This window comes from Myripristis murdjan, chromosome 9 (genome assembly GCF_902150065.1).
Source record: "Myripristis murdjan chromosome 9, fMyrMur1.1, whole genome shotgun sequence".
NCBI classification, from domain to species: domain Eukaryota; kingdom Metazoa; phylum Chordata; class Actinopteri; order Holocentriformes; family Holocentridae; genus Myripristis; species Myripristis murdjan.
The window spans coordinates 8,132,039-8,154,016 of record NC_043988.1 but is presented as its reverse complement, the minus strand read 5'-3'; the positions used below and the strand labels follow the sequence as shown (position 1 = coordinate 8,154,016).

Genomic DNA, 21,978 nt, shown 5'->3' with positions numbered 1-21,978 from the left:
TCAGGTAGCTGTTTGAGGCAGGGAGAAATACCTAGAACCTCTATTCTCTCCAGGTCTTGGTGAGAGAGGCAGCGAGATGAAGCGGTCGGTAACAACCCGAGACAAGCCTCGATGAGTCGAGCTGAATCTCAACACAAAGTTGCTCACGAAAATACAGCTTCCTAAAACCTGGCGGAGGGAGAGAAGCGGAATGGAGGACAGGTGCCGATTTATCTAATTCAGCGTGTTTGCGTGTGCTTTATTATCAATTCACGTGCCCGAAATGTTGAAAAACACTCCCCACTGATGGATACCAAAAGAGCCGTATAGAGACAAGGGGAGGCGAATAGAGCTGATGAGCGACCGGAGGAGAACGAGTGAGGAATCGAGTGAAGAGGAGACGGTAATGGGAAAGATGCTGATTTGAATGAGAGATGACAGGTACAGTGGCGAAGCTGCAACCGCAAATAGGCAGCACGGTTAATGAGCAGGTGAGAGAGAACCCACCATCCGATGAGCGACGTGATCCATGAGATGTAGAAACCTACACCGGCGGCTCGTGGTGTTCGGCTCGTCAGACTCTCTCTGATGATGTCTGACGTGGCCAAGTTTGTTACGAGCCGCGTGAGGCTGATTGGCAGTGATGGATCATACTTGACACCGGCCCGCTCTGGTCTGTGATGCCATTCATGTGGCTCACATGAGTTGGCCTGTCAGTTTTTTCTTTTCTTTTTTTTCTTTTCTTTTCATTTCCCCTTTTCCGGCTGTAGCAACTTCATTGAGTCAAACTGACGGGTTCTACTAAATGTCATCTTTGAACTCGGGAGTTGATGGTAAGTAATGGAGACTGTTTCTGAGCGAGAGCGGCCATTCGACGGAGGGAGAGCAAGCGGGTGAGCAGCTGAAGGGAAAGCGCAATCCGAGGGAGGGAGAGACTGAAAAAGAGAGCAAAAAGAGCGGAGGAGAGTCAAAGAGGCTTGGATCAAACACCCCTCCCTTTCCCAGGGATGTGCTGACTGGCAGAAAGCGACCGCTGAGGGAGGAAGGAGGTAGGAAGGGAGAGAGAGGAAGGGAGGGTCGAAACAGGAGGGTAAAACCAGGGGGGAGGAGAAATAAGGAGAGGCAGCCGATGAGACTATAAGCATGACAACTGTTCTCAGTAGCTTTAAGAAACTTGCCCCTGTGTTGCATAAAAGCGCCGTGTCACGAAGGCGAGACCCAAGGTAGCAGGGGAAAAGAGAGCAGAGGAGAGGAAAAGGAAAGGAGACATAGAACGGAAAGGCTATTATACATTTTTCATTAAGTTTCCAGGCACTAAGCCACATCAAAGCCTCTCAGAGATAGAGGGGAGCGAGAGAGAGGGGGGGAGCAAGAGAGAGAGAGAGAGAGAGAGAGAGAGAGAGAAGTAGACACAGGATGTTCTAATTAACTTCACAGTCGCTTGAACGCCCCCCCTTCTCACACACACACACACACACTCAGATACACACACACGCAACCATTCTCTGTATATATGAGTGTGCGCCTGCGCTGCCCACTGTCTGTATGTGTGCCTTGTAAAATCATCACTACGTCAGCCAACCCCCCTCCAAAAAAGAAGGCTGTTAGAAGCCAGCTGCAGGGAGTTGCAGCTCCTAAAGTCTTGGGGCGATCAAACGGCAAAAAACAAAGGGGGGGGCCGGGGGGAGAGAGACGGAAAGAGAGAGAGTGAGTGAGGGAGAGAGAGAGAAAGAGAGAGAGGGGAAGTGGAAGCGGTGAGGGAGGGGTAGAGGAGTGTCATAGAGAAAGGAGCCCTGAGGTGTTGCTGCTGCCACGCCCGGGGAGGGAGAACGAGAGGGAGGAACAAAGACCTGCCCTTTTCCTTCCCTTCCACTTCTCTGTTGTCTCATGCTGCATTCATGTCATGTCGGAAACACGGCAGATAGGTACGACCTTCCACTTTGAAAATACCAGCTTTCAGGGGGTGCGCAGCACTTGGAAACTCAGGGTGCGCCTGTGGCTTTGTGAACTCTGCAGCACTGGAGGGGAAAATACCTGCAGTTGTGTGTAGGATTTGGTGTATTCACTTCAAATAAAGCAAACAAAATGAGGGGTTTTCATCACATTAGACGATTTGTGATCATAACTCATTTAAAAAAAAAATGCAGGACACAACTACTTGCTGGATTTTTCGTTTGTAGTTGACGCTGCAATGTGTGGTTTCCTGTAAAACATGAGCTCAGAAATGTACTACTTGAGTGTGCGCGTGTTAAGTGGGGGAAAAAAAAAGCTGATCAGGAGCGACCAAAGCCAACAGAATCTTCAATCATAGCATCTTGACGGCTTCAAATGAGCTTGAGCGCTTCAACACTTCCAAGTTGCTGCCTTTAACTGTCAAGTTGTTCTGACGGTTTTTCCCATAGGACATGAAGGCAGCATCACATGAATACCCCCCCTCCTTCTCCGTCTCCCTCCCTGCATCCCCTGACATGGATTCCTGCTCAGTGTGAGTCAACAGGAAGTGGAGTGAGCTCTTCACATCGGGCATATGGCACATCAGGGTTGTCATCTTAGCATCGTCATTTGGCTATTAGTCTCCTGCCAGTGTGCTGATGGAAATGAACCCCATGGAAAGTGGAGTGGCTAAATGACTGTGTGTAAGTGTGTCTGCCTTTGACTGTGTGCATGGAAATGTGTGAGAGAGTGTGTGTGTGTGTGTGTTAGAGAGAGATACATGAAAAACAGCTGAAGCACACGTAGGAGAAATGTGGTTTATTCTGATAGTTTCTCCGTGATTGCATTTCAATCGGTGTTAAAAATTTGTCAATAAAACGCAGCATATCGACTGCTAATCCTTAATGTTTTATTGATGGAAATGGTCGCCAATCCCAACTCTGCAGGCATTAGTTATCACTCCAGCACTCTCCATTGGCTTCTGTGTACATGCCTTGGCTGTGTTATTATCATGAAAATGTTAATATGGTACTTTAATTAATTCCTGTAGGGAGATTGCCTTGGAACCCTTCGGCCATCTGTTTGCATGAGTGTTAGCAAGATACCTCACAAAGTTACATACACATTTGGCTGAAAAGTGGTGGATAAATAGCCCCACAGCCCAGGGATCAGTTGATCATGGTTTATCGTTTTTCTACGTTACATAACTAAAACAGTCATGCTGCATTTACTGTAGGTGCTGACTGTAAAAGTCCAACACCTGTGGCTGCTAGTGTGGCATTCAAGATGCCACATGTATGATGTATTTTTGAAAATCGAACTTGGAAAACAAATGATAAACAAACATAAACCCTTCCGGAGGCTGCGGCTTTGCAAGTTGGAGAACACGTTACGCATCGGTTTGTAGTTGTTTAAGTTTTTGATCCAAGGACTAACAGTGTCTAACAGCGCCACACAAGTTTAATATGTATTGGAAAGTACAGAAAGTTTGTTTACACGCGGTTGCATACATGTTAATAATCCTCATCCTCTCACTTTGGTATTAATAAACTTCCACAAAGCTTCAGCAGGGCCTTCCAGTTGAAGGACAGTCTCTTTAACCACCAGGCAACCCTGCCACCCCATATCAGCATTTGTATTAATGACAAAGAGAAACAACAGAGATCTCACTAGCCAACAGTGGACAACTGATTAGCGTGCATAATGAAAGAACACAGGAGATGACAGCTTGAAGGGAACTGGTGCGTGTTCCCCACAAGGATCACACCCACAGCCATGAAAACACTAATTGGCAATGCGACCTTGGGCACAGCGAGAAAAACAGTTCTAGCTTGTTACCATGATTCATAATTAGTTTTTTTGTCATCTCTGAAATAAGACCTGGGAGATAATGAATTATTTGAATTGTCTTGTCACGTAATCCTGACAATCCCTGGTGGGTTGCTAAATCCATAACTGGTTGATAAACAATGCCGGCATTCACGGAGCTCCTAATGAAATTTGCCCTGCTTTTCAATTTGATAAGTGAGTTTTTGTTTTGCTTCACCAAATGTCAGGACTTCAGTCATGTGCTGTTGGTTACAGCACATGGAGGCTGTCTGAAAATAAATAACTTTGGTAATATTATATAGATGACTGGAACGAGTTTATGTAAGGATCAATCCCAGTCACGTTTGAAAACATCTTTGTATTTTGCTTTAGGGCCACAGTAAAGTGCGAAACGTGTCAAAATATATCTTCCCTGTGTGCATTTATAGACAAAAATGCACATATGGAAAAAGTGGGAGAAAAAAAGCTTATGGTAGTGTAGATTTGAAATTATAGCACGAGGTTTTAACTAGTTTCAAAGATCTAAAGGTCAAGAAGCTCATTCAACACATAAAAGATAATGTAACTTTTCTATTAGAATAAAAAAGGTGGAGATTAAAATTGGGGGCGGTGTGCATATGTTGGTTTTTCCACAACAGCAGTGTTCTGGCTTTAATGTAGCTCTAACACGAGTGGCTCTCTCTCCTGGTAGGTGTGGAGACAGCTTGGCAATTAGGTTGTTGTTCACACTGCAAACAAGTAAGATTCTTTCCCCGTATTCCCTTTGAATTGCATAACAAAGATCTGCTTCAACTTACCTTTGTTCTCCAACAGCCTCCAACCCAACGACATACAAAATTCAGATCTGAGGCATAAAGCTGTTTCAGAGTGTTCTAAGATGGCAAAATAATTCTGTGAACACCGAAGTTTACTTTTTTGTCGGGTCTTTAGCTGAGTAAGGCGACATGGTATTGTGAAACTGCGGCGCTCAAACTGTCACATCTCACCTCTAATAAAGCACAGCGCTGTCTTTGACTAGTCCTGAGCAGAACTGAGGCGAGCTGCGCTGTCAATATGCTTCGCAGATGAGCCCATTAGCTCGTTGCTACTGTCAGCGCCAGCCTGATAAGTAAGGAGCTGACTGCCTTTGGCCTTCAAAGCCCTGCATGGACTTGTACTTTTTTATCTGACAGATTTGCCTCTTGCTTTGGAAACCCGCGTGGATGCTGTTCTCACAAGATGTCTGCTATCTGCTTCTTTTTAGCATATCAAAAACAGCCTGCCCCTGGTGTGGATCTCTCCCACGGTGCAACACTGAGAAACAATTGGCCTATCAGGCAGCAAGAAGAGGGCTAATGAATAGGATGTGCGACATGCCTCCAGACAGACAGAGATAGACAGCCATACTGAGGGACAGACAGAGGCAGAGCTCCTGTATTTATAATATGACATTCTATGCACAGTACAATACCAGTCAAATGTTTCAACCAAATGTGAGGAGTGAAACATCAAGTGTAACATCCTACTGCCTGTTGGTGCTTTTGTTAGACTGCATTCAGAATACACAATAGGCCTATATATCACAGTACTGTAGCATAGTCTGAGATTGCATAGATAAATATATTATTGGATAGTATAGTATACTATAGAAAAGTGTGGCTCATCTGGTAGAGAGCGTTCCACTTAGTGCTATCACATCAGCCTGGATTGGTTTCTGGCTAGGGCTCTTTGCCACATGTCATCTCCTCTCTCTCTCTCCCCGGTCTATCTTTACTGTACCTCTCCAATAAAGAGGAAATGCAAAAAAAAAAAAAAAAAAAAAAAAAAAAAAAAAGAGCAAATAAAAAAAATCATTGCATACAACTGAAACAGTATAGAGAAGTAAATGACAGAACAGTACTGTTGCTTGTCTGAAACATCATGCGCACACACAAGGAGCCCAATACCAGCCGTGATGTTCAACTCTATCAAACAAGGAATGCATATACTAGTCACACACATGGCTCCTATATCTGAGGTCAAATTCAATCACAAGAGATGTACAACTGCGGAATAAAGTTCCTGCAGACATACAGAAAGTTTAATGTACAATCTCACGAAGAGATATGTGAAATCACACTTCAGTGAATAAGACTTACAGTAGTCCCCCGTTGCAGTGATGCTATCCACTTTGCTCTTTTTTCCCTTTCTCTCCTCGTGTGAGTAGTATTCATACATTGCAGTGTGCTCATCAACAATCTATAATTTTTACAATTTTATCGTGATTTATAACTGTTATTGATAATCAACTAAACAAACAAATATATAGTACAGTGCAGGATAGTGTAGGACAGAGTAGTGCAAGGTAGTATAGTGCATTATATTACAGTATAGCAAGTAATTATGGATAATATGGTATTATATAGTATAGTGCAGGGTAGTATGGTGCAGTATAGAGCATTATACATTATACAGCATTTTACAATGCAGCATAGTACAGTGTAACATAGTTTAGTATAGTGCAAGATGACCATAATGCATTATAGTATGGTACTGTATAGTACAGTATAGTGAATTACAGCACATTATAATGCAGTGTGCAGTATACAGTAGCATAGCATAGCATAGCATTGCATGATATACTGTATATAGTAATCTATAGTTAGTAATATTGTATAGAACTACTGCTGTAGTACTGTATAGAGTAAGAGAATATTACGACACAGTGTTATAGTGTACAGCACAGAACAGCACAGTATTGTATAGTACAGTATCTTAGGGCATGTATGACAGCACAGTACAGCCTTGTGATAGTATGGTAATGGGTAGTGTGGTGTATGATAGATGAATGATGTGGAAGAAAAGTCTGTGGACAGATAAGACGTAAACTTTTGAACTCTTCAGTAAAAGGAAAATCTGTTTCCTCCCCACTTCTCCACCTTCTCTCAAAGCTCCTTCCTGCCACTCTTCCTATTGCACTATCTCTGCTGGAGACAGACTCCAGAAGCCCAGCCTGCACCACACTCATACCCTGCTGCACAGGACGCATCCATACTGAAGAAAAACCTGGCGATTCTACTCTCTAAAGGACGCCTAATTGGTTTTTATTGACTTTACCGTCTGCAACAGATATTGTGTGATAGTGTAATGACAAAAGATTAGCTCCTCATGCTAGGCTGGGTAATGATAGCCGAGGTGGAGAGCAGCTCCAGAGAAAGCCATCACACTAGATAAGCACTGTAAGCAATGTGATTATGTGGATAGTGGTGTAATCTGAAGCCTATTAATATGTTTAATTGTAACCATTTGCGACAGCCCTGTAGCTTCCATCCGTGATTGCTTGGCAATCGTCTGAGGTGTTATTTCATAAAGTGCTAAGCTAAATTCTCTGCAGGCAGGCACCAATTATAATGCTCTTATACGTATATTGGCATGCTAATAAAAAAAAATACTTTGTGACGGAATTTAAAATTCAATCATTTCCAGGCAGAGGAGTGCTAAATGCATCCTAGAATATGAATAGCTGTCTCTCTCTCCCTCTCTCCCCACCGCCCAAATGCATTCTGTCTTATTTCTCTCAGAATTATCCTTATCCTCTCACCTCATCTCTTTCTCTGTCTCTTTTTGTCACTTTGTTACCACCTCTCCTTTCTTCTCCCCTCCCACTCTCTCCCCTCCTCAATTTCTTATTTTCCCCATTTAATATTTACAACCTTGTCTCTCCCTGTTCCTCAGTCTCCCTCTACACCTCCATCCCCCATCCATCCCTCCTCTCTGTCATCAGATAGGGGAGCTCAGTGAAGCAAAGCCTGCCTTGACTTCAAACGCCTCCATGTCTATATGTCTCCGCCCCGTCTCAACAGCCGGGGAGGCACGGCCCTGGAAATCAACTCCTTTCTTCACCAAGTCTTTTTCTACTCCCAATCTGCCTTATTCACCTCTGGTTCTCTCCCTCTGTCTTACTCTCCTGCACTTTCTTTACATCCCCCTCTCCCTTCTCTATTCACTTTTCCATCTCTCTTTCCCCTCTCTTTCTTTCCCTTTGTCCCCTCTCTCCCTCTGTTGCCTGATCCCATGCAGTATGGCATCCAAATATAATTTTGCCTGGGGCTGTAATGCCTACATCTATCTCCCACCATATGAAATAGAAACAGTTTATGTCACTGCTATTTATTACTCCAACTAAATTCTGTGTTGTGCCCCAATTTGTTCAGATCTCTGCATGACAATTGGCATAGAAACTTCAAATAAAGGTGACGTGCCTTGCATAAAAACACAGGCCTCAGTGAATATACAGTACATCGAAGAAAAAAAAAACATATATCAAGGCTCATTCCAAAGAGAAAAGGCAGCAGCCGGTAATTATGAAACACTTGAAGCACCTGCATGCACCATAACAAGATCTCCTTTTTTGTGTTGTTCTCTCCTTCACTGCCTTACAGAGGGCTCTGTTTGGTAGTCTTTGTATGTGTTTGTGTGTTTTAGGGTCACTGATACAGTACAAAGCCACATGCCACACTGATGCAACCAGAAGAAACATTTCAGAGGGTTAGAACAAGTCCTGCCCCACCAACTCTGAGAGCTGGAACCCCACCGTCTCCATCTACAGCAGCTGGAAGTGTTTGTGCCATGCTAATTGAGCCATGCCAACTCGCGCAAGTGCTGCATTTCACTCTGCATGTCTGTGCATGTGTGTGTTTTTCTGCCCGTGAGTGTACATGTTTATATGTGTGTGCTTGTGTGCGTGTGAAAGCTCTGTACCTCTAATCATCTCCTTGTTCACCCAGGCACTTCAAAGGGAGAGAGAGGTATCACTCATCTGATCTTCCCTCATCTCACAAGGGCCTGGGCGTGCCCGACCTGCAGCTGCTTCTCCATGCACAGAGAGCGAGGCTAAGAGACAAACAGAGAAAGGTTAGCAGTGGAGTGAGGGCATGTTTGCACTACTTCACTTTTTTAAAACTACCATCACCTATTTTTTTTCTGAAGACCAATGGGGAGCAGCTGCTTTGGAAAGAGACGCTGCACCTGGCTGTTTTTTTTTTTTTTTTTAGACAAAATGTAACTCCTTGTAAACTTGAGGAAAGCTGAAGTTTTAATTGGAGTACACATAACCTAAACTGACTAATCACAGCAATTGTATTGTGATGTATTGTGTATTGTGATAAAACAAGTATTCAATATTATGACATAGGCCTAATATTAAATTCAAAATTAGTCAATACAATTCAATTTAATTCAATATTACAATTTATTGAGATTTTTGTTTTTTGAATTGTCATCTGTTCTGGAAATTGCTCAGAAAAACCCCTGCATTGGCAAGAAACCCAGGAAAGCCATGCATCCCCTGAATGCCCTAAGTCTGTAGTTTATGGCTGTAAAAATGAATGAGGCTGTGATTATCCTAGAGGTCACAATAGGTCATTGCATACAGCGATGTCAAGTTCCAAAAAATGGTTTCACTACAATGACAGAGCTCCTGTGGGGGCTAACATCACCACACATGAATCAAATGTGGCTCACTGAATCCACAAGAGGCTCAGCTTTCCAGTCAAACTCAATTTATGCAACTCCAAGACTGTTTGGGCCCCAGTCTGCACAAATACACCATTTTACAACAGGGCAAAAGAACATATTTGTACTGCATGCAAAAAATGTCATGGCTATTGCTCCAAACTGCCTTGGGATTAACATAAGGTGGGCATGTCTGCAGAGGGAAGACCCACAGAATCCATTTTCTCTCAGACATCATGAGGTGAGAGGTCAAGGCACCAGTCTGAAAATGGCCATGCCAGATTTTGCGTTAACAAAATGTAGCATAAATTTGGAGCAATATTGCCCCCCTTGCCGACAACCTAGCAGGACCTGGTGTGCACCAATGGATTCTTTAGGTTGTGTAGTTTCATATGATAACAGTATCTGTACTCTAAAACAGCAAACACAGTGCAGTATATTGAATTTCTATAATACTAACTGTTAAATTAGTCTACTGTGGAAATGTGAATACTGAGGTATTGTTTAGTGTTAGCATGTAGTGTGCTGTTGGGATACAGCTACAGTGAAGAGAATGTGACTGACCAATCACAATGCAGAGTAGGCGGGGTTTCACATTACTTAGTCGGCTGTGTTGGTAAAAGTTGTTGGTAGAAGTTTGTAGAACTCTGACCATAAAGAGTCACGGTGCAGCACACTGTGTTATGTAAGTTTCTGCAAAGTATTTGAGAGTGGGGCATAAATACTGTTTGCTGATAGTGGCAGCTACTGTAGCTAGTCTCTATGGAAACAAATTGCACTACGTGTGATCCACTTTTTATTATCAGCACAAGCTAAAGACAGAGAGAGCAAGGGGGAAAGAGAGACTACAGTTAAGAAGAAAAAATAGAAAGAACAGGAGAAAAAGGTACAGGTGGAGAATTGTGTGTGCACTGGACATGCATATATCATGCATACATTACATCTACCACACCCCTATGACTCTTTTGTCAAGCCTACATGAGCTCCCAGAGTGGTAATTGCATTTTTTAATAAGCAGTGTGATAAGGGGCTGGTTATTTATTAAGGGCCCGTGTTGTGATAGAGACGGAGCGAATGAATCCTAAAATTAGCATAGGGATCCACATCTCTGCTCTTTGGATCTAGGAGGGTAATAACAGCCTACCGCACCAGCGGGCATGGCTATCAGCCAATTATCATTGACTCATGCATATATGTACAGAAGGCATAAGAAGACACAGTCCCTTATATTAGTTATTGCAGTGTGAGTCTTAAAGTCATTCTGACAACAGAGGAACCCCATCAATCTCTAATGCATAGCTAATGAGCTGGTCTCCAACAACAGGCCTTTGTGTGCCACTGGAAACAGATTGATCTCATTGTGTGCTGTGCACATGTTTGCCCGTCATCCCCAAGGCCCTCATTGTCTCCTATTTGTTTAACATGATGGAATATGCTAATCAGGCAGGCGCTTGTGAGATAAAACTCGCACTCCAGTGCCAATGCACCAAGCGAACCCACAAAACAAAGCTGTAACCCCTTTAATTGAGCGTTCCCATGGTTACAGAAATGATGATGCAGGAGTGAATTAAATATAAAAGGCAACCTGTACATTAAACACTAGCATATTCTTTGTGCTGCATAGTTGCTCCTGATTCCGAGGAGATGTAACAGTGCGCATTTTTAGCAGGCCCAAACCAGAGCTGAGCAGGGCTGTTAAACCTTAATGCCAGGGCATGCTTTCATGTTTATTATTGCAGATACAGAGTGACAGCTGAATTTGCCATGTCTTCTTCCTTTCGTAGGAACACTTGTTGCGGAGGCCTGCGGCTCCTGGGCTTGGCAGGGTGACATTCTTAGTGCCGCGCTGTGCTCAGGGCTCTTTTGATATCGGTTTTGACACATATGTAAACACGTACGTGCATGCACATTCACAGTGCCAGAATTCACACACGCGGGACATGTGCACTCTCACACACACACACACGCAGACACACATACACATGCAAACATAAACACCAACACCCCTCCCACCCCCAGACAGCACATGCTGCCTGACGCTTTCATGTCCTTTGCCCAAACTTCTGATTGGTCCCAACAAGCAGGCGAGGAGCACTTGTTTACTTCCTGCCAGTGAGTAAATATTTTACACAGAGCGCCTTCATGTTGAAAATTTTGGCAATACATGGGCGAGGTCTCGTCAGTCAGCAAAGTAAACAGTCTGCAACTTTGGAATCAGAGGGATCCCAGATCCAAGGTACTTAAATTATAAAGTTTTACCACTGCACATGTCATACACACGAACTCACACTCAAGTAAAATTCATACACACTGACACGTGTTAATATACTCATGAGGGATCTTGCACTGACTTTGTTCATTCCTTGTCTTTAAGCTGGTAGAGAAAGTTAGAGATGTGTGCGCAATGGAAAAAAAAGCCTATGATTTAAGTTCCTACAGGTCTTGGCTAAGTCTCGCGTGGGTGGGTTAAAAAATAATAGAGAAAACCAACTCACAGAACTCACACACAAATAAAAAAGACAGAAGTTGAATTGCCCAACTGATTCTAAAAAGTCTGAATTTACATTAAGTGAGAAAAAAGTGAATAACCTCAAAAGCTGACAACAAAACATTTTTAGCATATTCACTTTCCCGCCAGCGGCCTCATGCACTTCTACTTCAGTTAGAGGTTTACTACATGTCCCATAATGCCTTTTGACAACACTCACACAACAGGTGTGAATTTGTTGCATACAGCTGCAGTGATAGTAATCACAGAGCAGGAGTTTTTCCAGTTGAGAAAAAGTGATGAAAGCTTTACAGTAAATCAGTTAATACAATAAGATTCACAATACAGGTTACAACGGAGAAAATATAATAAAATAATAAAACCAATAAGAATAAGTTAAACAGTTACAACAAATGCCATCAGTTAAGAAAAGGTCATATGATAACAATGAGTTTTAAGAGGACACTGAGTTTGCATGCTGAAGACCTGCAGGCATGCAGTTCCACAGCTCAGACAGCAAAACCCCAGTCGCCTTTAGTGGCGAGTCAAGATGTTAGAACAATAAGAAGGCCCCTGCCGGAGGATCTCAAGCAGCGATCAGGCCCACAGGGACTTAGCAGGTCACAGATGTAGGCAGAAGCCTGATCATTCGAGGTAGTAAAGTAAAAATATCCCTGTTTTTCAAATTGCCTTGTGTATACATTGTATTCTGGTCTGTTGAGGGTGTTTTAGAGAGTGAATTTGACATTTCTGCTTCATTCTTAATGGATTTCGCACTGTGTGATTGCGGCTGCAAAATCATGAGGCTAGAAAGAAGCCCTTGCTCTTTGATTCTGGGTCATTCACTCTCTTAAACTCTGGAGCTGTTGCTGAAATTCTAGGTATGTCACCATGAACTAACTCCAATTCACAGTCTTAGTGTTTTAGGTGGACTATTCCTTTAACTTTTACCCAAACCCTAAATGTTTAGCCTAATTCTAATTCTAACCTTATCCTAAACCTTAATGTATAAACCCAACCTCAACCTAAACTCCACTCGTACTCTAAGAAACAATCTTAATTTTCATACTAATCCTAAACTGAGGCCTGAGCACTAGGATTCAGAATTTTGCTTATCCTTCTATCTTTGTGGCCCCAGTGGGTTCTCATCAGGTTACAGGTATAACAAGAGCAGACACATACAAACAAGGTGGAAAGGGTGGGTTGGCTGCAGCCCACAAGTGTGGGAATATCCCAAATAAGCCAACCACCCCCGCCACGTAACAGCCTTTTAATTGGAGGCATCGTGCTTGCTCGCTGGTGGAGGAATCTGTGTCACTCGCCTCCAAACGACAACACGACATGAAGCATCCTGCATTTATTCCACCACTGGGACAGAACGGCAAGGATTGCCAGGGATTTTATTTGACACCGAAATAAGACACAGTCTGCTAAACTGGCCACAAGGCCTCTGTCTGGCAGAGGAGAAGAGGAGAGAAGAAAAGAGAACTGGAGAGAGAAAAAGAGGAGAAAGTGATGGAAGGAAAATGAGAGAGGGAGGCCATAAGAGGCAGAGAAGAAACCAGGAAAATAGGAGGGGAAAATAGAGGGAGAAAGAGATGGAATCAGGGTCAGAGACAGAAAGAGAGAGAAGTTTGACACTGGCGTCATGTTCCACAGGGCTGCAGTGTGACACTCAGACCAGTGTGGTGTCGGAGCGTCTGAGTCGGATAAAGTGGGTTCAAATTCCCCCAAGGCAAGCGGAAACGTACACGGAAAGTGAGTGCGGTGAAAGAAATCGGAACAAAATGAATACATATGTTATACCACAGCAAATTTGGTAATGCTTGCTTCCAACAAGTGAAGGAATCTATATATCTTGGACATGCGTCAGCTACGGTGAGGTGTGTATGAAGTGTGTGTATCTGGGTGTATGTGTGTGTGTGTGAAAAAGAGAGGATGAGAGAGAAAGCATGACACCAAAAGCTCTGCAAATGATAAATACAGTCTTCCCCCTGACACATTTTTAAAGGATTTCTGGAGTGGAAATACTGTAGATAGCGAGCGGTATTGAAGTGCACGTATCCATGTGTATGTGTGTGCATGCTCGCGTGTGAGTGCACAATACGTGCACATTTCCCATATGCCTCGCCTGACAAAGACAAATGATTCATAGAGTCCTCTGGTGGGAAATACTCAACCACGGCACAGGACAGGAAATGTGACAGAGGCATATCGACACTGGTGACCGCACTGGAACAGATCAAATCGCATTATAATCTCACATTAATTTCGTAATACGTCAATGCTAAGAAATGAAGTTCAGCGTATCAAAAGTGATAATATTATGCACAAACAGCAGGCTATGGCTGACTGGCTATTAAGGCATTATGAGGGCTTAATTTAGCATGAATAGGCTTTGCATCATAAATAATTGAAAGTGGTATAAATTAACAGTCATAGGCCCTTCGGGGAGGAGGGTAGCGAGATGCAGTTCTGTTTGGCGGCGCATTACGCCAACTGAGAAAAAAGAAAAAAGAAAAAACAGCTGTGAAAAATGATGCCCTAAGTTCAAAGCAACTTCAATCAGGATACATTTCTCTGCTTGATGAATAATTGAGCAACAGCCTGAACAGCCTTGAGTCCTAGCACTTTTTTGTGACGGCTTTTGCATGAATAAAACACAGTTTGGCCCGCAGAGCTGTCTGCGTTGCAGGGATACGGCACTGTGTAGTAACAAGCAGGCTCTTCAATAAAGCAGGATGACTCGGAGACCGAAGCAAGCCATGAAAATCGCTCTAGGTGTCGTTCTCTTTGGCTGGCGCTGGTCTTCCCTGCCCCTGCATATCTAATTCTGCATATCTTTCTCTTTCTCTCTCTGTATATCTAGCTGCCCCCTTGCCTTTGCTCTTCCCTATTTCACTCTCATTACCTTCTTATTATACTCTCTTTCACCCAGCAGTGCCTCTGTGGAAGAGCATGAATGGATGAACTGCCTCCTAGTGAGCCAGTGGGGGGAAAAAAGAAAAAAAAGAAGAAAAAAAGAAAAGACAAGGCAAACTTCCCTGCCAATAATTCCAAGGCCTGTCGACCAAAAGTACTTTCCCCGTCCAAACCACTGCATCTACATCTAAGTATATGTTTGCGAGAGGTGGGAGACTAAACAATATTGTTCGGTCTCAAATGGAAATGGCTTGCCACGTTGAAAAAATTCTGCGTCAATTACAGTAGATGATGTAAATCTCTTCATACCCTCTTATTTACTTAATTTCATTGTGACAGTCCATCATTGGGTATTACCATAACTCAGCTAGAGATAAGAAGTGGCTACACAAATTCTTCCCCAAGCCTGGGCCTCCAACCAGTTCCATAACTGCTTTCCACACATAACTGTTTCCTCCTTTCACACACCAGTTAGTTAGCACCCCTCTGTAAATGCATCATGACTGGACTAGGTCCTGCTTGTCTTCCCTCTCTAAAGAAATACTGAAATCCTTCCAATCAGGCCGGTTTCCAGCATGAGAAATGGAGAGCCTCCACTCAGCAGGTTCACCTTATTTGACTTGGAGGAGCTTCTGCTGCCGGCGAGCTGAGGTTGAGTTATTGTGAGGGCTATCTCAGACACTGCTGGTCTGATTTGGATGAAACCTGTGGGAATGCTGCAACCCAAGACAGGTTGCCCTGAGTGTAACGTTCTTCATATTTTTTTTTTTTTTTTTAATGCATGATGTGCAGTGTCTGGGATGTTGCTGCTTGACAGCTGGGGACTTTTTGGGCTGTTGGTGGCGCTGTGTTTGGCCATTTGTCATTTTGTAGATGCAGGATAGCAATGTAAAAATTCATTGTTACCCAAAGGTAACAGTCCAGACCCAGCAGTGTCCGATGGCCTGCTGGTGGTGTTCTGACGAGCCAGCCTGATTTATTATTCAAAATGCTGGACTCCAGGGTCGAAATCCATCATTCCCAAAGTTTGATTCAAAACAGGCCTGCAGAGGTTCAGAAATCATGCAACACACATAGGGACGGATGGGTGGATGGTGAGTATTTGCTACTGATTGGCATGTGTTACAGTGCTTTAGCATGAGTAGCACATTTAGTACTCATTCCAATCCTGCTAGGTACTTGTGAAGTTTTTAAAACTCTTCGTCCTGCACTACAGTAGCTGCTATGAGGTCAAAGAGCCAGTCCGGTTATGATCCAAAAGGCCTCTGACTGGGAGCTCATTATACAAAACGGTGTCGTCACGCACAGGTTTTCAGGAAATGCATCGGGCGAGGGAAAAGAATCAGCTTACACTCTTTCATGGAGAGTAATGACACGTCAGAGCGCTGAGAGGAAACTCCTAATGGTCTGCACTTCAATATTTAATGCCTTCTTTCTGGTCCTTTCTGTTTTCTGCTGAGGGCAGGTATGAATAGAGGCTCCATATTTCACGGCAATAAGAGTTATTATAACGGTGAGAGAAACAGTAGTTGTATGGGAGTGTGTTTGGTGAGGCGGACTGGGTGAGTTACGGCTACTGGATGTTTTTTTTTTTGCGTGCAGCTGTCCTCCAAACTCTCACTGAAAATATACCCTGGAGGTGGGTGCCAGCTATTAGTGCTCACATTAGGTAGTCTAGTCCATGTCATCCACAGACTTGTGGCTTCAGGACAATAAACAGCAGGACTATTAAAGATACTGCAAGTGGAGAAGCTGATTCTGTCTGTGTACATGACTACAGCCAGCACAGAGCCCTTATCAACCAATCTTGAACATTTAGGGAAATTACAGTTACATCATTATTGTTTATGTGCACATTATTGTTTATGTGCTGTGGGACGTAATGTGTGTGTGTGTGTGTGGGTGGGTGTGAGAGAGAGCATGCGACACAGACAGCAGGTTCGTACATTGTATGCTAGCATAAAGACACACACTAGCATGTGCCTGCACACACACACACACACACACACACACACACACACACACTACACTTGGTCAGCACTTTTTCACTTCTCAAGGCTTTGCCCCCATGATCCGGATGGAGGTGGGAACATCGTCCTCCCTCTTTCAGCGTGAGCACTGAAAAAAGGCCCATCTCAGCAAGTTATTCAATCTAAAATTCAGTCGTGAAACTTGAGTTTCTGGTGGAACAACATGGAACAATTTGCCAATGGGCTAAGATAATTTCACTTGTCTCCAACACAATGCAACTGTCTTCTGGTGACATTATCTTGAAAGAAGTGGAGCAATCCGCCTCATATTGTTACTTATTGCAGGAGACAATTGAAACCGTGTTGGAAAGAAGTTAAATTATCTCAGTCCGCTGGGAGATTTTTAACAGTGAAAATAAAATGAAATGACTGGTTCAAAAGGATGTTTGTCGGCAGTGAGGGATAGGGCAAGGGAGGGAGGAGAAGAGGGGAGAATATCCTGTGTACAGACTCTGACTTTTGACCCGGGATATCCTACTTAAGATCACAGCAGCCACAGATCACATGGCCTTGGCTCAGCACAGCCAAGGCCGTGGCACTTCCCCTGCCACTGGGATGTGCCACGGCCTCAGTCTGAAAACACCACTGCCAAAAAACACCTGACCTCATTGTGGGTCTTCAAGTGATTGTCATCGTTTTTTTCTTACATATCAGAAAAACATGCAAATCATTTCACTTAAAAATAAATAAGTTAAAATACATTCGGTCTGTGTCTGGAATTCACTTCACAGTGAACACAGTTTTTTTTCTGCTCTATTTGACTGCCTGACATATTTTCTTTGCTTATTTTGATGCAAAATACAATTTCAACCTCTTATATAGATACTACATTTTTTTGTAATTTGACTTTATTACAAATATCAATATTGAAACGTGTTGACACCACCCTGTCTTAGCAGCAGTGCTTTTATTGTTAACCCAAGGCTGCTTTATGGCACTCTCTAGCTGAATTGACCCAAGATATGATTGTAATATATCTAATACCAGCACAGGGACGGACATCTATTTTTCAGGCGGAACATCTATTTTTCATGGTATTTTTCATTGTGAGAGAGTACTGTGTGACCCAAAGCTGTTGTTTTGGCTCAATAAAGGTGCTTGGAGAAAACATCGTGTTGGACCCTTTCACCTGCGTCTGGCTGGCAGAAGGTTTAGGCTGGGGAAACAGATTAATCTTCATATTTGGGCTAGGATGCTGCCCAGCCCTATTGCCCTGCTGTGATTTAAAAGTTTAATCCTCTCTAGATGTGCAATGTGCTCTAGAAAAAAAAAAAAAAAAAAAAAAAAAAATCAGATAATAACTGCAAGTCAGCCCCAGTTCATCCCCACAACCAAGTAATTTCATCACACATTAAGTGAGAACATTTTTCTTGTTTGATGCCTTGAGAAATACAGTGGATCTCACGCCATTTATTTTAAGTCTTGTCGAATTACACTTACAGAAGTTATGCTGCCTCACCTCATTTGCACATTTCCCCTTGATTTAAAAAAAAAAAAAAAGATGTTAGAAAGTTCATATGAGATGCAATTACATGTAAAGATTTGGCAGTGCAGCATATGACTAGGGAATTGGATGAATTGGATAAGAGTGGGTGTGTAGCTCTCCTCCCGGCTAGCAGTGCTGCTGATCATGTGCTAAAAGCAGCTTAGCTAAGCTCTTTAGAGTGATGATTACAATCATGTCTGGGAGTCTGCGTGCAGGATCAGATTCCAATATTTAGAAACCATCTAAATGCCCTACAGGAGTTTCTGTCTTTGAGAGAGATGATGAAAATATGGACATATGGTTACTGTAGCTTTCTTTGTGTGTGTGTGTGTGTGTGTGTGTGTGTGTGTGTGTGTGGGTGGGTGTGTGCATGCACTCACATTTTCACATGTTTCCAAATTTAGATTGTCCACCATTAGGAAAATGATATGACACCTACTCTGACAATTGCTGGTGTGAAAATGAAACCCCATTATGGTGCATCATTAAAGTTAATTAGCTGAGGCATCTTAGAGACCCTTGCTTACAAAATAATGACATTTTGATGGAACCAGCTGAGTTTTGAAAATACCAATTAGCAAATTTTAAGTGTCTGTATTTTATACAATCAATTCTGTGCAGTAGAGGGTAAATCCAACCACAAACCAAATTTTATATAAATGAATTATATACATTTTTATATATTTTATATGTCATATATAATACATATAAAGTAGAGATACCAGGTGTCACATTTCTAGTTTTTTTATGGATAAATAAATATGAACGTTAACCACATTTCCAAATGTTTGATTCCTGGTTTTCACGAGTAACTATTGATGTAAATTGCTGCGATTGGCTGCAGCGGCTGGAGTGAGCCTCAACATTACACAAGCCTGTCAAAAAAATTTAAATGAAATAAAACACAGCCTGTCAAAAAGCTAAAGTAATAAATAAAACACATAAACTGAGGTTGAACACAGTTGACAACTCCAAAATAATGTAAATAAAATATCGATAATATTGATAATTCTGTACCAATGTATTTCTTTTCTTTTATTTTATTTTTTGAGAAAATATAACTAACTGATGCTGTGACCACTTACAGACTCTGACAGATGGGTGAAATAACTTGTTTGCCTTTGGAAAGCACATCTTTTGCATGTGTATGCGTCATCTTATGCATCATACACGGGCAGCACATTGCGGGTCAGAGTGAGAGAGCAGAGGGTAAGTGAGGTGTTATCAGCGTAGGAAAGCAGCACTTTTTGCAAATGAATTCCTGGAAGTTCAGACTCCAACAAAGACAGGAAGGCACAAAGTGACGGATGGTGTGGGAGGGGATATACAGAGAGAGTAAGGGGAGGCTGAAGGCAGGGAAGCCAGGACGACTATGGAGAGGTACGGAAGGATGGATGGAAGACGGAGGGATGGAGGAAGGTGGAAGGAATGAGGGAGAGAGATTCAGGAGGGAGGAGGTAGAGAAGGTGGAGTGATGGAGTGAGGAGAGGAGAGGGAAAGATGAGGGCAGGCACAGGACAAAGAAGCAAGCTGAGTGAATGGAGTGAACCGGTCATGGCGAACCTTACACCTTCACTGTCTGCAGCCAATTAGATTCTCTGTTACTGGTGTGTGTGCCGCTGGGCGCTGTGGTATCCAGGGGTGACGGAGTTCACCAGCCAGGCCCAAACACAACCTTGGCCCCTTTGCCCCTCCCTCCTCCCGTTCCTCTCGCTTTAGGGGAGCTCATTTCTGATCCAGAGTATGTGCCAGGGTCAAAAGTGTTTCCTGCAACAAGCACAGGAAGAGAGAAATTCATGCAGCACATGAGTATGAGATATTAATGTGCGGTCAATAAGCCTCATCATCAGGAATTGGAGATGGATGCCTGTGTGCTGCTCGGTCTTTCTGCCTCCAAGGTTTCAAGGAAAAAGGCTGGGCTGACAGAGCTGGGATCCCTGGTGGAATGACAAAGGTCACAGCCCCACACAGGCAAATATGCACACCTTCATGCACACAAATGCATGCACACAGACAGACGGTCGTGACACACACATTTCTGCACATTCACACAATTCCACACTCGCTAATCCTTAGGCAGAGACATACTGGCGTAAGGCAATCTCAGACACACTGCTGCAAGGTAATTTCCGCATTGTGCTGCAAACTGCTCCAATACATTTCCCACAAAACCTGACCCAGGTGGCACACAATGTAAAATTCAGCACAGAGGTCAGTACAGGCTGTCAGTCATCCCAGTGATGGTGTTATCTGTTCATGGTAATTACACCACACAGTTCTTTAAGAACCCCAGTTACAGCCCCAGTCTGCAATTTGTGCTACACTCCAGTGGTCACAAAATGGTTGAGTTCAGTTTCCCCATAGATTCAATGTAGTTGTGGTGACTAGGGCTGCAGTGGGAAATAAGAGGCTGGGTAATCCTTAGCTTATGTCAGCTACTGCATTGCAAGTCCATGGAAGTCTATGGAAGAAAAATGGAGAAAAATTATTTTCACTTTATCATTGTGTTACCAAAAACCTACTTTTTTGTAATTGTTGCTTGGCGCTCTACTTTGCACAGTCATCGCTATGATTTACCTACAGTGTCTGTCTATCTTGTTCTTACGTAAAAAGAAAATTCTCAAGTCAATCGTACAGTGGTGGAAAAAAGTTTTCGGACACCCTTAAAATTTTACACAATCTCAAATATTATCATGAAATACACTACTCACAAAAAGTTAGGGATATTCGGCTTTCGGGTGAAATTTCAGGATGAACCTAAAATGCATTATAACCTTTACAGGTGAACTTAATGTGACCTTCTGTAAACTTTTGAATGCACATGTCCAACTGTGCAGTGTTTCAGTACTTTTTGCACAAGTTGCTGTTCTCTAACAAGGAGTTTAACGGCAAAATTCACATCAGGTGTTTGATGCTCCAGCTCATCGAGGTCGTATCATTAGGGAACGGCTGCTGGAGACTGGGGTACCTCAAATGGAGTGGCCTGCACTTTCTCAGACCTGCATCCCATAGAAAACCTATGGGATCAGCTGAGTCGCCGTGTAGAGGCTCGGAGCTCTGTACCCCAGAACCTCAATGCCCTGAGGGCCGCCCTTCAAGAAGAGTGGGATGCCATGCCTCAGCAGACAATAAGTCGACTTGTGAACAGCATGAGACGTTGTTGTCAAGCTGTAATTGATGCTCAAGGGCACATGACAAGTTATTGACACTGACATTTTTTGTTGTGGTATATCCACCACTGTTGTTGGCTTTTGTTTCAAGAAATTGTTTGAGATGAGGAAATCACCAGTGCATGCTTCTACTTAAATGCCCTACTTTCATGATATAATATCACTGTAGCGTGAACTTTTTACATTTTCCGTAAATTTCACCCGAAAGCCAAATATCCCTAACTTTTTGTGAGTAGTGCATTTGTGGAAAAATCTTTTTTGTGTATCAAAAGGTGTGGCTGCATTAGACAGATGCAAACAAATACAAATTATATTTTTTTGTTTATTGTTTACAAGAAAAACAAAGACAATCTTCTTCCAGTTCCTGGCTGTCCAGTTCTTGTGTGCCTGGGCCGACGACGCCGGGCTAACCTCTGTCTCTCATTGATCAGGGGCTTCTTGATAGCCTTGTAGGACCTTAAGCCTTGATCTAAAAGTCGGCCACGTACAGTGCGGGTGGAACACTGAACACCAGTTTGGTTTGACCACTGCTGCTGAAGCTCCTGTGATGTCATTCAGCAGTTTTACCTGCACATGCGGATCAGGATGCGGTCATTTCTTGCTGAAGAAACCCTTGGACGCCCAGATGTTGGTTTGTCTTCCAAGCTGTTGGTTCGTCTGTATTTCTGC

The 21,978-nt window shown here is 43.1% G+C and overlaps 2 long non-coding RNA genes across 2 annotated transcripts in view; one reads left to right on the top strand and one right to left on the bottom strand.

The window, feature by feature from the left end:
- Positions 1-11,860: 11,860 nt before the first annotated feature.
- Positions 11,861-21,978, top strand: part of LOC115365459 (uncharacterized) — a 12,070-nt gene continuing 1,952 nt past the window's right edge. The window contains exon 1 of the long non-coding RNA XR_003928762.1: positions 11,861-11,928. This is a non-coding gene — a long non-coding RNA (uncharacterized LOC115365459). The remainder of the gene's footprint in view (positions 11,929-21,978) is intronic.
- LOC115365462 (uncharacterized) overlaps positions 19,750-21,978 on the bottom strand; it is a 177,686-nt gene continuing 175,457 nt past the window's right edge. The window contains exon 3 of the long non-coding RNA XR_003928764.1: positions 19,750-19,906. This is a non-coding gene — a long non-coding RNA (uncharacterized LOC115365462). The remainder of the gene's footprint in view (positions 19,907-21,978) is intronic.